The 16,584-nt window shown below is 37.7% G+C and overlaps 1 long non-coding RNA gene across 1 annotated transcript; it reads left to right on the top strand.

Moving 5' to 3' along the window:
- The first annotated feature begins 2,400 nt into the window (after positions 1 to 2,400).
- On the top strand, positions 2,401 to 9,536 carry LOC129526242 (uncharacterized). The gene is made up of 3 exons (XR_008670854.2): positions 2,401 to 2,511; positions 2,700 to 2,770; positions 8,721 to 9,536. It is a non-coding gene; the product is annotated as an uncharacterized lncRNA (long non-coding RNA).
- The last annotated feature ends 7,048 nt before the right edge of the window (positions 9,537 to 16,584 follow it).

Here is a 16,584-nt window from a genome sequence, read left to right on the forward strand (position 1 = left end):
GATGCTCACTGCCTCCACAGTCCCATCCCACCAGGCAGCCTCCGCCATAGTTCTGGCTCCCACTGATGGTCGCGGCTTTTGGACGGCAATAGCAATGTCTCCTCTCATTGTTCCTTCGGCTCTAGGAATGGCAATGGCTTTCTGCTCTTGTCTCGCCACTCCTTAGGGACTCTTTCAGGTCTCCCATCACTTGCATAATGAATTCCTCATAGCAAATTTCCTGTATTTGGAATAGCTATAGTGGTCCTATGTTCCTGATATGTAGGATTAAAAAATTAATTATTATGGGAAAAGTAAATCAGTTATTACTTGAGAGATACACATTTGGGTAGATACCATCATTCAAAACATGGCTTCTGTGTTAGGCTGTTTTTGTGTTGCTATAAAGAAATATCCATCTGGGTAATTTATAAAGAAAAGAGGTTTAATTGGCTCATGGTTCTGCAGGCTTTACAGAAGGCGTGGCTCCAGCATCTACTTCTGGTGAGGTCTCAGGAAGCTTGCAATCATGGTATAAGGTGATGGGAAGCCAGTGTGTCACATGGGGAGAGCGAGAGCAAGAGGTAGGGGGAAGGTCCCAGACTTCTAAACAACCAGATCTCATGTGTACTAACTGATGGCTTCCTTGCAATTCCTTAAAAAAGAATAGAATTGATTGCCATTTGAGAGCATGTGGACTGTTTGAAGGGAGGGCTAGAATTTGCTGTTCAATGTTTAGCACATTCTGGGAGCCTACTAAACACTGATTCAAGGAATCCAAGTCTTCCAGACTCATAAGCCATTCGTGAGTCACGTTATCATCAAGGAAATGGAGCTAAACCATTCCTGAGGGATCTGCCCCCATGATTCAGTCACCTCACAACAGACCCCATCTCCAACACTGGGGATTACATTTTAACATGAGATTTGAGGGGGACAAACATCCAAACCATATCAGCTCCCAAGAGGAAAAATATGAAAAAGAAGAAAAGGGACTTTGGCAGTGAAAGGGCAGTAGAGGCACATATGGTAGTGCTGAAGGGAGCCTTAGCAGCCACCAGAGAAATAGGGGTACTTGTCCTGGGTCACTTAGCAGTTCATAAATGAACAACCAAGACCAGAATGCAGTTGTTTTTGCCTCCAGCCACATATTACATAGCACAGTTGGAAGCATTTGGAATCAGAGAGAACCAAGTTAAAATCCTAGCTCCACTGTGCGTTTCCTCTGTGACTTCAGGCAAGCCTCTTACTGTCTCTGAATGTCAGTGTTCTCATCTTGAAATTGAAACTAAACTTCCCAGTGTTCATGAAACTGTAAGGAGTCACTTGTAAGTGTACTTGGTGGAGTGTTTGGCCAGAGTAGCCACTAAATATGTTACATTTCCTTCCTCCCATTCAGGACTTTTCTATAACACTATCCAGGAACAATTAAAATTTCCAAGAAGGTAGTTTCTTTCTTTTTTAAACTTTCTTAAAATCTCTGCCTTCCCCTTTTGCTGACTTTCAACAAAGCAAAATAAAGGAGCTGACCAAATGCTTTAATAATGTAACTTGGCTGGGCACGGTGGCTCACGCCTGTAATTCCAGCACTTTGGGAGGCTGAGGCAGGTGGATCACTGAGGTCAGGTGTTCGAGACCAGCCTGACCAACATGGTGAAACCGTGTCTCTACTAAAAATACAAAAATTAGCCAGGTGTGGTGGCAGGTGCCTGTAATCCCAGCTACTTGGGAGGCTGAGGCAGGAGAATTGCTTGAACCCAGGAGATGGAGGTTGCTGTGAGCCAAGATCGAGCCATTGCACTTCAGCCTGGGCGACAGAGTGACTCCATCTCAAAAAAACAAAAAACACAAACAAACAAAACCCTCAATGCTTTAAAAAAATCTTGCAATTCCTTAAAAAAGAATAGAATTCATTGCCATTTGAGAGCAAGTGGACTGTTTGAAGGGAGGGCTAGAATTTGCTGTTCAATGTTTGGCACATTCTCGGAGCCTGGTAAACACTGATTCAAGGAGTCCAAGTCTTCCAGACTCATAAGCCATTTGTGAGTTAAAACAAGCCTCCTTTGAAGTGCTCGGACATCCTTCTCTACTCTATCTTTAGTTGCCATTTTGCCCCTTACATTACAGTAAGAAGTACATTTGTATGGAGTTATGTATGCCACATGCCTGCTCTAGGACACTTGGCAATCAGCAATCATTCAGACCTGCTTTCCTTCATTTTCCTTATTGGTTCCAGGTTGAACATAGGTCTTGTTACCGTTCAAGGGCCTGCTCCTATGCGCCCATGCCCCAGGAGCCCTAAGCCTTTTGGCCCAGTTGAAAAGCTGAGTTACATGAGAAGGTGACAGCCTCATAATGGCCCATGTTCCAGCCCAGCATTGTTACCCCCTACAATGCTGTTGTAGGAGTGTAAAGAAGCAGTCGCTTAGACTCCTAAATGCAGTTCTTCTCTCTCGAGACCACCTTGGATTGGAGAACACCCAAATGAGCAGGATTGCTTTTGCTTTCAAAAGGGTGATACCTGGAGCACAGGTATCCACCTCCCCCTATATCCCATGCTTTGAAAACTATGTTGTATTAGTGTTTTATTAACTGTGCTTGAATATTGGGCATCCTCCTATATTGCACCTTGATATTCTTGGCTGTATATAAAGAGTTGCTTCACTTTTAAGGAAGGTGGACTTAAAAGTTTATTGTTTGTGTTGTGATTTCCTTTCAAGTAGTTCCACTCTGTGTAACAATGATGCAAAGCAGGCGGAGAGCTGACCTAGGGCTTTCAAGTGGGGCAGAGGTAAGCAAAGAGATTTTTCCCTGATTAATGCTATCAGTTTAATTTTGTTGAATAAATGGGTGGAATTAGGTTGAGGAGTGTAGGTTCTTGCCAGATCCACCAGAAAAGGTGGTAGATATAGTTATAATTAGAGTAGTAATCAGAAGGGTTTAAATTCTGTGCAGGTTGCTTCAACTCTCCATTTTAACATGGTTTTTTTTTTTCTTCCCTAGCAGATTACCAGAAATGGGGTTTCAGGAATGCAGTTCTAAGCATGACCTGGGGTGATGGGGCACCTCTATTTATGGCAAATGGCTTTGACTTCTGTGGGACTGGGTCATATTGTTACAGCTGCAAGACTAAAAAGCATTTGAATGATTATATTTTGATTAGAATTCTTCCTACACTTTTAAGGAACATGGAAACTTCAGTCTCTTTTTCTCTCTCAATCTCTCTCTTTACTTTCTCTCATTCTATTTCTCTTCTACTTTCCCACATCCCCTTTTTGGAGACTGTGTTGTACTAATCTTTTTTTTTTCTCTTAATTATACTTTAAGTTCTGGGATACATGTGCAGAATGTGAAGGTTTGTTACATAGGTATACACGTGCCATGGTGGTTTGCTGCACCCATCAACCTGTCATCTACATTAGGTATTTTTCCTAATGCTATCCCTTCCCTAGCTTCCCACCCCCCTGACAGGCCTCGGTGTGTGATGCTCCCCTCCCTGTGTCCATGTGTTCTCACTGTTCCACTTCCACTTATGAGTGAGAACATGTGCTGTTGGGTTTTCTGTTCCTGTGTTAGTTTGCTGAGAATGATGGTTTCCAGCTTCATCCATGTCCCTGCAAAGGACATGAACTCATCCTTTTTATGGCTGCATAGTATTCCACAGTATATATGTGCCACATTTTCTTTATCCAGTCTATCGTTGATGGGCATTTGGGTTGGTTCCAAGTCTTTACTATTGTAAACAATGCTGCAATAAACATACATGTGCATGTGTCTTTATAGTAGGATGATTTATAATCCTCTGGGTATATACCCAGTAATGGGATTGCTGGGTCAAATGGTATTTCTGGTTCTAGATCCTTGAGGAATCACCACACTGTCTTCCACAATGGTTGAACCAATTTACACTCCCAACAACAGTGTAAAAACATTCCTATTTCTCCACATCCTCTCCAGCATCTGTTGTTTCCTGACTTTTTAAATTATTGCCATTCTAGCTGGCGTGAGATGGTATCTCATTGTGGTTTTGATTTATATTTCTCTAATGACCAGTGATGATGAGCTTTTTTTTTTCCACATGTTTGTTGGCTGCATAAGTGTCTTCTTTTGAGAAGTGTCTGTTCATATCCTTTGCCCATTTTTTATGGGTTTTTTTCTTGTTTATTTAAGCATTTAAGTTGTTTAAGCCATTTGTTTAAGTTCCTTGTAGATTCTGGATATTAGCCATTTGTCAGATGGGTAGATTGCAAAAATTTTCTCCCATTCGGTAGGTTGCCTGTTCACTCTGATGATGGTTTCTTTTGCTGTGTAGAAGTTCTTTAGTTTAATTAGATCCCATTTGTCTATTTTGGGTTTTGTTGCCATTGCTTTTGATGTTTTAGTCATGAAGTCTTTGCCCACACCTATGTCCTGAATAGTATTGGCTAGGTTTTCTTCTGGGGTTTTTATGAGTTTAGGTCTTACATTTAAGTCTTTAATCCATCTTGAATTAATCTTTGTATAAGTTGTAAGGAAGGGATCCAGTTTCAGTTTTCTGCATATGGCTAGCCAGTTTTCCCAACACCATTTATTAAATAGGGAATCCTTTCCCCATTGCTTGCTTTTGTCAGGTTTGTCAAAGATCAGATGGTTGTAGATGTGTGGCATTATTTCTGAGGCCTCCATTCTGTTCCATTGGTTTATATATCTGTTCTGGTACCAGTACCATGCTGTTTTGGTTACTGTAGCCTTGCAGTATAGTTTGAAGTCAGGTAGCATGATGCCTCCAGCTTTGTTCTTCTTGCTTAGGATTGTCTTGGCTATACAGGCTCTTTTTTGGTTCCATATGAAATTTAAAGTAGTTTTTTTCTAATTCTGTGAAGAAAGTCCATGGTAGCTTGATGGGGATAGCATTGAATCTGTAAATTACTTTGGGCAGTATGGCCATTTTCATGATACTGATTCTATCCGTGAGAATCGAATATTTTTCCATTTTTTTATGTTCTCTCTTATTTTCTTGAGTAGTGGTTTATAGTTCTCCTTGAAGAGGTCCTTCACATCCCTTGTAAATTGGATTCCTAGGTATTTTATTCTCTTAGTAGCAATTGTGAATGGGAGTTCACTCATGTTTTGGCTGTCTATTATTGGTGTATAGGAATGCTTGTGATTTTTGCACATTGATTTTGTATCTTGAGGCTTTGCTGAAGTTGCTTATCAGCTTAAGGAGATTTTGGGCTGAGACGATGGGGTTTTCTAAATATACAATAATGTCATCTGCAAACAGAGACAATTTGACTTCCTCTCTTCCTATTTGAATACCCTTTATTTCTTTCTCTTGCCTGATTTCCTGGCCAGAACTTCCAATACTATGTTGAATAGGAGTGGTGAGAGAGGGCATCCTTGTCTTGTGCCAGTTTTCAAAGGGAATGCTTCCAGCTTTTGCCCATTCAGTATGATACTGGCTGTGAGTTTGTCATAAATAGCTCTTATTATTTTGAGATTCGTTCCATCAATACCTAGTTTATAAAGAGTTTTTAGCATGAAGAAGTGTTGAATTTTATTGAAGGCCTTTTCTGCATCTATTGAGACAATCATGTGATTTTTGTCATTGGTTCTGTTTATGTGATGGATTATGTTTATTGATTTGCATATGTTGAACCAGGCTTGCATCCCAGGGATGATAAGCTGACTTGATTTTGGTAGGTAAGCTTTTTGATGTGCTCATGGATTTGGTTTGCCAGCATTTTATTGGAAATTTTCACATCGATATTCATCAGCGATATTGGCCTGAAATTTTCTTTTTTGTGTGTGTGTGTCTGTGCCAGGTTTTGGCATCAAGATGACGGCCTCATAAAATGAGTTAGGGAGGAGTCCTTCTTTTTCTATTGTTTGGAATAGTTTCAGAAGGAATGGTACCAGCTCCTCTTTGTACCTCTGGTAAAATTCAGCTGTGAATCCATCTGGTCCTGGGCTTTTTTTTTTTTGGTTGGTAGGCTATTAATTACTGCCTCAATTTCAAAACTTGTTATTTGTCTATTTAGGGGTTTGACTTCTTCCTGGTTTAGTCTTGGGAGGGTGTATGCATCCAGGAATTTACTCATTTCTTCTAGATTTTCTAGTTTATTTGCATAGAGGTGTTTATAATATTCTTTGATTGTAGTTTGTATTTCTGTGGGATCAGTGGTGATATCCCCTTTATAATTTCTTATTGTGTCTATTTGATTCTTCTCTCTTTTCTTCTTTATAAGTCTGCCTAGCGGTCTATCTATTTTGTTGATCTTTTAAAAAAAAACACCTCCTGGATTTGTTGATTTTTTTGAAGGGTTTTTCGTGTCTCTGTCTTCTTCAGTTCTGCTCTGATCTTGGTTATTGCTTGTCTTCTGCTAGCTTTTGAATTTGTTTGCTCTTGCTTCTCTAGTTCCTTTAATTGTGATGTTAGGGTGTCGATTTTAGATCTTTCCTGCTTTCTCCTGTGGACATTTAGTGCTATAATTCTTTATCTAAACACTGCTTTAGCTATGTCCCAGAGATTCTGGTACGTTATGTCTTTGTTCTCATTGGTTTCGATGAACTTATTTATTTCTGCCTTAATTTAGTTATTTACCCAGTAGTCATTCAGGAGCAGATTGTTCAGTTTCCATGTAGTTGTGTGGTTTTGAATGAGTTTCTTAATCCTGAGTTCTAATTTGATTGCACTGTGGTCTGAGACACTGTTTGTTACGATTTCTGTTCTTTTGCGTTTGCTGAGGAGAGTTTTACTTCCAATTATGTGGTTGATTTTAGAATAAGTGCGATGTGGTGCTGAGAAAAATGTATATTCTGTTGATTTGGGGTGGAGAGTTCTGCAGATGTTTATTAGGTCTGCTTGGTCCAGAGCTGAGTTCAAGTCTTGAATATCCTTGTTAATTTTCTGTCTCGTTGATCTCTCTCATATTGACAGTGGGGTGTTAAGTTTTCCCACTATTATTGTGTGGGTGTTTAAGACTCTTTGTACGTCTCTAAGAACTTGCTTTATGAATCTTGGTGCTCCTGTATTGGGTGCATATATATTTAGGATAGTTAGCTCTTCTTGTTGCATTGATCCCTTTACCATTATGTAATGCTGTTCTTTGTGTTTTTTTGATATTTGTTGGTTTAAAGTCTGTTTTACCAGAGACTAGGATTGTAACCCCTGTTTGTTTGTTTGTTTGTTTGTTTTTTTGCTTTCCATTTGCTTGGTAAATATTCCTCCATCCCTTTATTTTGAGCCTATATGTGTCTTTGCACATGAGATGGGTCTCCTGAATACAGCACACCGATGGGTCTTGACTCTTTCCAATTTGCCAGTCTGTGTCTTTTAATTGGGGCATTTAGCCCATTTACATTTAAGGTTAATATTGTTATGTGTGAATTTGATCCTGTTATTATGATGCTAGCTGGTTATTTTTACCATTAGTTGTTGCAGTTTCTTCAAAATGTCAATGGTTTTTACAATTTGATATGTTTTTGCAGTGGCTGGTACCAGTTTTTCCTTTCCATATTTAGTGCTTCCTTCAGGAGCTCTTGTAAGGCAGGCGTGGTGGTGACAAAATCTCTCAGCATTTGCTTGTCTGTAGAGGATTTTATTTCTCCTTCGCTTATGAAGCTTAGTTTGACTGGATATGAAATTCTGAGTTGAAAATACTTTTCTTTAAGAATGGTGAATATTGGCCTCCACTCTCTTCTGGCTTGTAGGATTTCTGCAGAGAGAAAGAGAAGTCTGATGGGCTTCCCTTTGTGGGTAACCCAACCTTTCTCTCTGGCTGCCCTTAACATTTTTTCCTTCATTTCAACCTTGGTGAATCTGACAATTATGTGTCTTGGGGTTGCTCTTCTCAAGGTGTGTCTTTGTGGTGTTCTCTGTACTTCCTGAATTTGAATGTTGGTCTGTCTCGTTAGGTTGGGGAAGTTCTCCTTGATAATATCCTGAAGTGTGTTTTCCAGCTTGGTTCCATTCTCCCCATCACTTTCAGGTACACCAATCAAATGTAGGTTTGGTCTTTTCAGATAGTCTCATATTTCTGGAAGGTTTTATTTGTTCCTTTTTATTCTTATTTCTCTAATCTTGTCTTCATGCTTTATTTTATTAAGTTGATCTTTAGTCTCTGATATCCTTTCTTCTGCTTGATTGATTGGCTGTTGATACTTGTGCATGCTTCACAAAGTTCTCATGCTGCGTTTTTCAGCTCCATCAAGTCATTTATGTTCTTCTCCAAACTGGTTATTCTAGTTAGCAATTCCTCTAACCGTTTTTTAAGGTTCTTAGCTTCCTTGCTTTGGGTTAGAACAGGCTCCTTTAGCTCAGAGGAGTTTGTTATTACCCACTTTCTTTCCATTATCTTATTTAAGCAATGCAACAACATTTTGAGATAAGAATTTATATTAGTGTATGGGACATATATATCAAGTGCTTAGCACACATGCCCATATACATGTACACACACATCCCCATGCCGCTGATAGAATTTTTCAATTTAAATAACTGAAATGGCAGTGAAATACCCCAATTTTCAGCCTATAAGGCTATTGGGCATTTTTGTTTTGGCATGGCAAAATAATCCCAATATAGCCCATCTTTCCCACTGATTACAACTATAAACTCTGGACAAAATACAAACAAAATAAAATACTATCTGAGGATTTTGAAAAGTAAACTGAAACAGGCAGATTGTTGAAGAGGGTCAAAACTTGGACAAGTAACCACTGGTGGTGAGTTTCACATTTTTTCCATTCTTTCTTAACAGCTGTACCCAAAGGGTTCTCATTATGGAGCAGCGAGGGAATGGTGGCAGCGTGGGCAGATAAAATCTCAATAGAAACCCAGTCCTACTGGCTAGAGTAACTAAGAAAAGGGGCTCTAGGGGGATGGAGAGTGAGGAGAGAATACCAGAGTGGAGAGAACTGGAGAAAAAATTCCCAATTCTGTATATGAATCTGCACAAGTCTCAGGCTCATTCTCAAAGAAAAAGAGGAGTAATAGATGCAACTAGCATAGTACAGGTTTTGACAACCAAACTGAGGTTTGAACCACTGCCCACAGATGGCAAGATAGAACTTGCAGTCTAAGCCTAAACAGTTCATTGCCATAAAACAAGAATATCAACATTCTCCAGAGGATTATAATAGGATCCAGTGCCTATAAAATGTAAATCCACAATGCCCAGATACCATTCCAAAGTTATATGACATATAAAAAAACAGAAAAATGTGTTCACATTTTTACCCCAGTGGAAAAGATAATCAACATATGACCAGATCAAGGTGACCCAGATGTTGGAATCATCAGACACAGGCTTTAAAATAGCTATTATAGCTGCATACCATGGAGTAAGGAATCCATCCTTGAAATGTATGAGAAGATAGAAGTGGATATCTTAAAACTGCAAAAGAATAAAATGAAAAATTTAGAACTGAAAAATGCAGTATCTGAAAACTGGATGGGCTGAATAGCAAAATGAAAATATAGAAGAAACACCCCAGTGAACTTAAGAATAGATCAATAGAAGTTATCCAATCTGAAGAACAGAGAAAAAATATTGAAAAAGAGGAACAGAACCTTAGCGACCTGTAGCATAATATCAGTAGGTGTCACTGGAATCTCAGAAGGAAAGGAGAAGAAGACTGGGATAGACAAATATATCTGAAGGAATAATGGCCAGCATTTTTCTCAAATTTGGTAAAAGACACAATTTACAGATCCAAGAAGCTCAATGAACCCTGAACAGGATAAAATCAAAGAATATGATACCTGATACTCATGGAAATAAAAGCTATAAAAACCAATGATGAATTTTAAAATCCTGAAAGACATTAGAGTAAAAAAGCACATTACATTCAGAGGACCAGTCATTCAGATGACTGCAGATTTCTCATCAGAAGCCATGGAAGGCCAGAAGACAGTCGAACAGCATCTTGAAAGTGCTGCAAGAAGAGAACTGTTAACTTAAAATTCTTCATTCAGTGGGTATGTCTTCCAGGAATGAAAGCAAAATAAAGACATTCTCAGATTAAAAAATTTAACAGAATATATTGCCAGGAAATCAGCATTATGAGAAATGCTAAAGTAAGTTCTTCAAGCTGATAGGAAATGATACCAGAGCAAACCTTGGATCTTCAGGAATGAAAGAAGAGCAACAGAAATGGTAAATATTTTTTCCTGTACTTAGGTACTACCACTGAAAACAAATTTACATTTCTGGAGGGATTTTCAATATATGTAGATATAATACATATAACAGCCGTACCATAAAGGTTAGTTGAGGGGATAAAAGTTAAGGAGGTAGGCCGGGCGTGGTGGCTTATGCCTGTAATCCCAGCACTTTGGGAGGCTGAGGCAGATAGATCACAAGGTCAAGAGATTGAGACCATCCTGGCCAACAAGGTGAAAACCCCATCTCTACTAAAAATATAAAATTAGCTGGGCGTGGTGGCATGTGCCTGTAGTCCCAGATACTTGGGAGGCTGAGGCAGGAGAATCGCTTGAACCTGAGAGGCAGAGGTTGCAGTGAAGCCAAGATTGCACCACTGCACTCCAGCCTGGTGAAGGAGTGAGATTCTGTAAAAAAAAAAAAGTTGAGGAGGTAAAAGTCTTACGGTTGTAAGACTTCTACAATTTACATAAAATGGTAGCATAGGAACTCTGTCTAGAATATGATATATGATATAGATACCTGGGGTGTGTGTGTATATATATATATATATGTATGTGTGTGTATATATATATGTATGTACATACACATATATATGTATATACATATATGTATGTATATACATACATATATATATATATGTATATATATACACCTGGCCTTCATAATATTATATTGTATCTATATATGTTATATAGGCCGGGTACAGTGGCTTACACCTATAATCCCACACTTTGGAAGTCCAAGGTGGGCGGATAACCTGAGGTCAGGAGTTTGAGACCAGCCTGGCCAACATGGCGAAACCCCATCTCTACTAAAAATACAAAAATTAGCCAGGTGTGGTGGCAGACACCTGTAATCCCAGCTACTCGGGTGCTGAGGCAGAAGAATCACTTGAACCTGGGAGGTGGAGGTTGCAGGGAGCAGAGTTTGAGCCATTGCACTCCAGCCTGGGACAGAGTGAGACTGTCTCAAAAAAAAAAAACAAAACACTAAAACAAAACATATATATATATATTATATATACCACATATATAAATAAAAAACTCCAAAAAACCAAAACAAAAAGATATAGTGAAAAAACTGAAGATAAATTAAAATAGAATACTAAAAAATATTCAAAGAATCCAAAACAAGCAAAAAAATAAAAATAAAAAAGGAATGGAGGTAAGAGAATAGCAACAACAAAAGCAGGAGACAAATAGAAGCCAGAAGTAAAAATGGAAGGGCTAAATTCAATTATAGCAGTAATTTCATTAAATGTTAATGATCTTAATACTCCGTGAGAAGGAAAGGGTTGACAGAGTGCATAAAAATCAAGATGCTACTACTATATGCTGCCCCTAAGAAATACACTTTAAATATAAATATACAAAAAAGATTGAAAATAAACAAATGTAAAATGTATATACCACACAAATAGTAAGAATGAGAAGATTGGATTGGTTATTTTAATATCAGATAAAACAGACTTCAAGACAAAGAGTATTTCTAGAGACAAGGGGGGATTTCATAATGATTGAAGGGTCATTTCGTCAGGCAGACACTTCATTCATACGTGTACACACACCTAATAAGAGAGACTTAAAATACTGCAGTAAAGATTAACCAAATTACAGGGAGAAATAGAAATTCCATAATTGTGACAGAAGATTTTAATATCCTTTCTCAATATTTGATAGAACAACTAGACAAAAAAGCAGTAAAGGTATAGTTTTAACACTGTAAACCTCCTTGATTTAATTGATATTTATAGAACACTACATCCTACAACTGCAGAATACCTATTTCTTTCAAATGCACATAACATTCACCAAGATGAACAACGACGGCCAAAAAAAAAAAAAAAAAAGGATGGTAAGCTATAAAACAGATTTCAAAATGTAGAAGAAGCAAAATCATAGGAAGTATATTTCTGAACACAACAGAATTAAGTTAGAAATCAATAACAAGATATCTAGGAAAACCTCAAGTATTATGAATTGAATAGCAAACTTCAAATATTTCATAGGTCAAAGAAAAAAATGACAAGAGAAATTAGAAAATATTTTATCTGAATGATAATGCAAATATACAAAGTTTGTGAAAAGAGCTAAAGCATTACTTAGAGTGAAAACTATGGCTTTAAATGCTTATGTTAGAAAAGGAGAAAGATTTAAAATCAATAACCTAAGGTCCTACCTTAAGAAACTAAAAGAAGAGCAAAGTAACCCTAAAGTAGTAGAAGGAAGTCAATAATAAAGATAGTAGAAATAAAATAGAAAACAGACAAGCGAAAGAGAAAAATCAAGAAAACCAAAAGCGAAGTTTTTGAAAAGATGAACCCCAAACCTCTAGCTAGATTGGCCAAGGAAGAGAAACAAATTACCAATATCAGCAATAAAAAGGAATTCTAACCACAGATTCTATAGACAATAACAAGATAATAAGAAAATGCTATGTTATCGAATTCTACCACTTAAATAAAATGGACAGATTTCTTGAAAAATGTAGCTTACCAAAATTGATGCAAGATGAAATAAAAAATTTAAATGGTGCTTTTTTTTGAGAATATGATTATTTTACCTTTTATTTAATGCTTTGTGTATTGTTTGAATTTTTCTTTTGTTGAACTATGTGTGAATGTATTTGACAGTTAAAATGAAAAAATTTTAATTTTTTAATATCATATTTTCTTTTTTTAAAACTTGTATTTTAGGTTCAGGGGTACGTGTGGAGGATTTTTATATTTGCATGTCATGGGGGTAAATTGCATGTCATGGGGGTTTGGTGTACAGATTGTTTCATCACCGAGGTGATAAGCATAGTATCTGATAGGTAGTTTTTTGATCCTCACCTTCCTCCTGCTCTCTACCCTCAAGTAGGCCCTGGAGTCTATTGTTCCTTTCTTTGTGTTCATATAAACTCAATGTTTAGCCCCCACTTATAAGTGAGAACATGTTATATTTGGTTTTCTGTTCCTGTGTTAGTTTGCTTGGGATAATGGCCTCCAGCTTCATCCATGTTGCTGCCAATGACACGATCACATTCTTTTTTTATGGGTGCATAGTATTCCATTGTGTGTACGTACCATATTTTCTTTATCCAGTCTACCACTGATGAGCACTTAGACTGATTCCATGTCTTGCTATTGTGACTAGTGCTGTAGTGAACATAACATGTGAATGTGTCTTTATGGTAGAACAATTTACACTTCTTTGGGTATATACTCAATGATGGGATTGCTGGGTCAAATGGTAATTCTGCTTTAAATTATTTGGGAAATTGCCAAGCTGCTTTCCACAATGGCTGAATTAATTTACATTCCCATCAGCAGTGTATAAGCAGTGTACAACCTTATACCAGTGTATAAGGTTGCAGTGTATAATCTCTGTAATCTTGCCAGCATCTGTTATTGTTTTTTTCAGTAATAGCCATTCTGACTGGTATGAGATGGTATCTTATTGTGGTTTTGATTTGCATTTCTCTAATGATTCGTGATGTTGAAAATTTGTTCATAAGCTTCTTGGCTGTGTGTACTTTTGAAAAGTATCTGTTCATGTCCTTTGCCTACTTTTTAATGGCATTGTTTATTTGCTTATTAATTTGTTTCTTATAGATTCTGGATATTAGACCTTTTTTGGATGCATAGTTTGCAGATATTGTCTCCCATTCTGTTGTCTGTTTACTTTGCTGATAGTTTCTTTTGCTGTGCAGCTCTTTAGTTTAATTAGGTCCCATTTGTCAATTTTGTTGTTGTAATTGCTTTTGGCATCTTCGTCATGAAATATTTGCCAGGCCCTATGTCCAGAATGGTATTTCCTAAGTTATCTTCTAGGGCTTTTATGGTTTTACACTTAAGTCTTTAAGCCATTTTGAATTGATATTTGTATACGGTGTAAGGAAGGGTTCCAGTTTCAATCTTCTCCATATGGCTAGCCACTTATCCCAGCACCACTTATAGAATAGGGTGTCCTTTCCCCATTGCTTATTTTTTGACTACTTTCTCAAAGATCAGATGGTTGTACATGGGCAGTTTTATTTCTGGGCTCTCTATTCTGTTCCATTGGTCTATGTATCTGTTTTTGTGCCAGGACCATGCTGTTTTGGTTACTGTAGACTTGTTGTATAGTTTGAAGTGAGGTAATGTGATGCATCCAGATTTGCTCTTTTTGCTTAGGATTGCCTTGGCTATTTGGACTCCTTTTTGATTCCATATGAATTTTAAAATAGTTTTTTTCTAATTCTATGAAGAATGGCATTGGTAGTTTGATAGGAATAGCATTGAATTTGTAAATTGCTTTGGGCAATATGGCTATTTTAATGATATTGATTCTTCCTGTTCATGAGCATGAAATGTTTTTCCATTTGTCTGTGTTATCTCTGATTTCTTTCAGAAGTGTCTTATAATTTGTGTTGTAGAGGTCTCTCACCTCTGTATTCCTAGATATTTTATTCTTTTTGTGGCTATTGTAAATGGGTTGCATTTTTTATTTGGCTTTCAGCCTGGGTATTGTTGGTGTATAGGAATGTTACTAATTTTTGTACATTGATTTTGTATCCTGAAACTCTGCTGAAGTTGTTTATCAGATCTAGGAGCTTTTGGACAAAGACTATGGGGTTTTCTAGGTATAGGATCATATTATCTGGAAGCAGGGATAGTTTAATTTCCTTTCTTCCTGTTGGGATGCCTTTTATTTCTTTCTCTTGCCTGATTATCCTGGCTAGGACTTCCAGTACTATGTTGAATAGGAGTGGTGAGAGAGGGTATCCTTGTCTTGTTCCAGTTCTCAAGGGGAATGTTTCTAGCTTTTATCCATTCAGTATGATGTTGGTTGTGGGGTTTTTCATCGATGGCTTTTTTTTTTTTAGACTGAGTTTCACTCTTGTTGCCTAGGCTGGAGTGCAATGGCACAATCTCGGCTCACTGCAACCTCCGCCCCCCGAGTTCAAGCAATTCTCCTGCCTCAGCCTCCCAAGTAGCTGGGATTACAGGCGCCCGCCACCATACCCAGCTAATTTTTTCTATTTTTAGTGGAGACGGGGGTTTTATCATGTTGGCCAGGCTGGTCTTGAACTCCTGGCCTCAAGTGATCTGCCTGCCTCGGCCTCCCAAATTGCTGGGATTACAAGCATGAGCCACCGTGCCTGGCTGGCTCTTACTATTTTGAGGCATGTTCCTTCAGTGCCTAGTTTGTTGAGGGTTTCTTTTTAATGTGAAGCAATGTTGAATTCTATTGAAAGCCCTTTCTCCATCTGTTGAGATAATCACATGGTTTTTGTTTTTAGTTCTGTTGATGTGATGAATCACAATTATTAATTTACTTATGTTGAGCCAAGCTTGCATCCCAAGGATAAAGCCTACTTGATCACTGATTAACTTTTGGATGTGCTGCTGGATTCTGTTTGCTAATATTTTGTTGAAGATTTTTGCATCAATGTTCATCAAGGATATTGGCCTGAAGTTTTCTTTTTTTGTTGTGTCTCTGCCAGGTTTTGGTATCAGGATGATGTTGTCATTGTAGAATGAGTTAGGGAGGAGTCCCTCCACTTCAATTTTTCAGAATAGTTTCAGTAGGAATGGTATTATTTAGATTTTGGGCATTATTTGAATTTTTTTCTTTTTCATTTTTTTCTCTTTTTTAAAAAATAATTTTAACTTTTATTTTAGATTCAGGGGTACATGTGCAGATTTGTTACCTGGGTATATTGCATGGTATATCCAGGTTTGGGGTATGCTTGATCCCATCACACAGGTACTGAGCATAGTACCCAATAATCAGTTTTTCAGCCCTCGCCCGTCTCTCTCCTTCCTCCCTCTGCTAATCCCCAGTGTCTGTTGTTGCCATCTTTATGTCCATGAGTACTCACTGTTTAGCTTCCACTTATAAGTGAAAACATGCAGTATTTGGTTTTCTGTTCCTGCATTAATTTGCTTAGAATAATTGCCTCCAGCTCCATCCACGTTGCTGCAAAGAACATGATTTCATTCTTTTTTATGGCTGTATAGGACTCCATGGTGTATCTGTACCACATTTTCTTTATCCAATCCACTGTTGACAGGTATCTAGGTTGATTCCATGTCTTTGCTATTGTGAACAGTGTTGCGATGAACATGCAAGTGCGTGTATCTTTATGGTAGAATGATTTATTTTCTTTTGGATATAGATCCAGTAATGGGATTGCGGGGTTGAATGGTAAGGCTGTTTTAAGTTCTTTGAGAAATCTCCAAACTGCTTTTCACAATGGTTGAACCAATTTACATTCCCACCAACAATATATAACCATTCCTTTTTCTCTGCAACTTCACCAATATCTGTTGTTTTTTGAATTTTTAATAATAGGTATTCTGACTGGTGTGAGATGATATCTCATTGTGGTTTTGATTTATGACCCTGGGTAGTCAAAGGTTTCTTAGGTAGAACACAAAATTCATTAATTGTAAAGAAAAAAATTGATTACTTAGACTTACCAGAATTAA

This window comes from Gorilla gorilla, chromosome 14 (genome assembly GCF_029281585.2).
Source record: "Gorilla gorilla gorilla isolate KB3781 chromosome 14, NHGRI_mGorGor1-v2.1_pri, whole genome shotgun sequence".
In the NCBI taxonomy this organism is placed as follows: domain Eukaryota; kingdom Metazoa; phylum Chordata; class Mammalia; order Primates; family Hominidae; genus Gorilla; species Gorilla gorilla.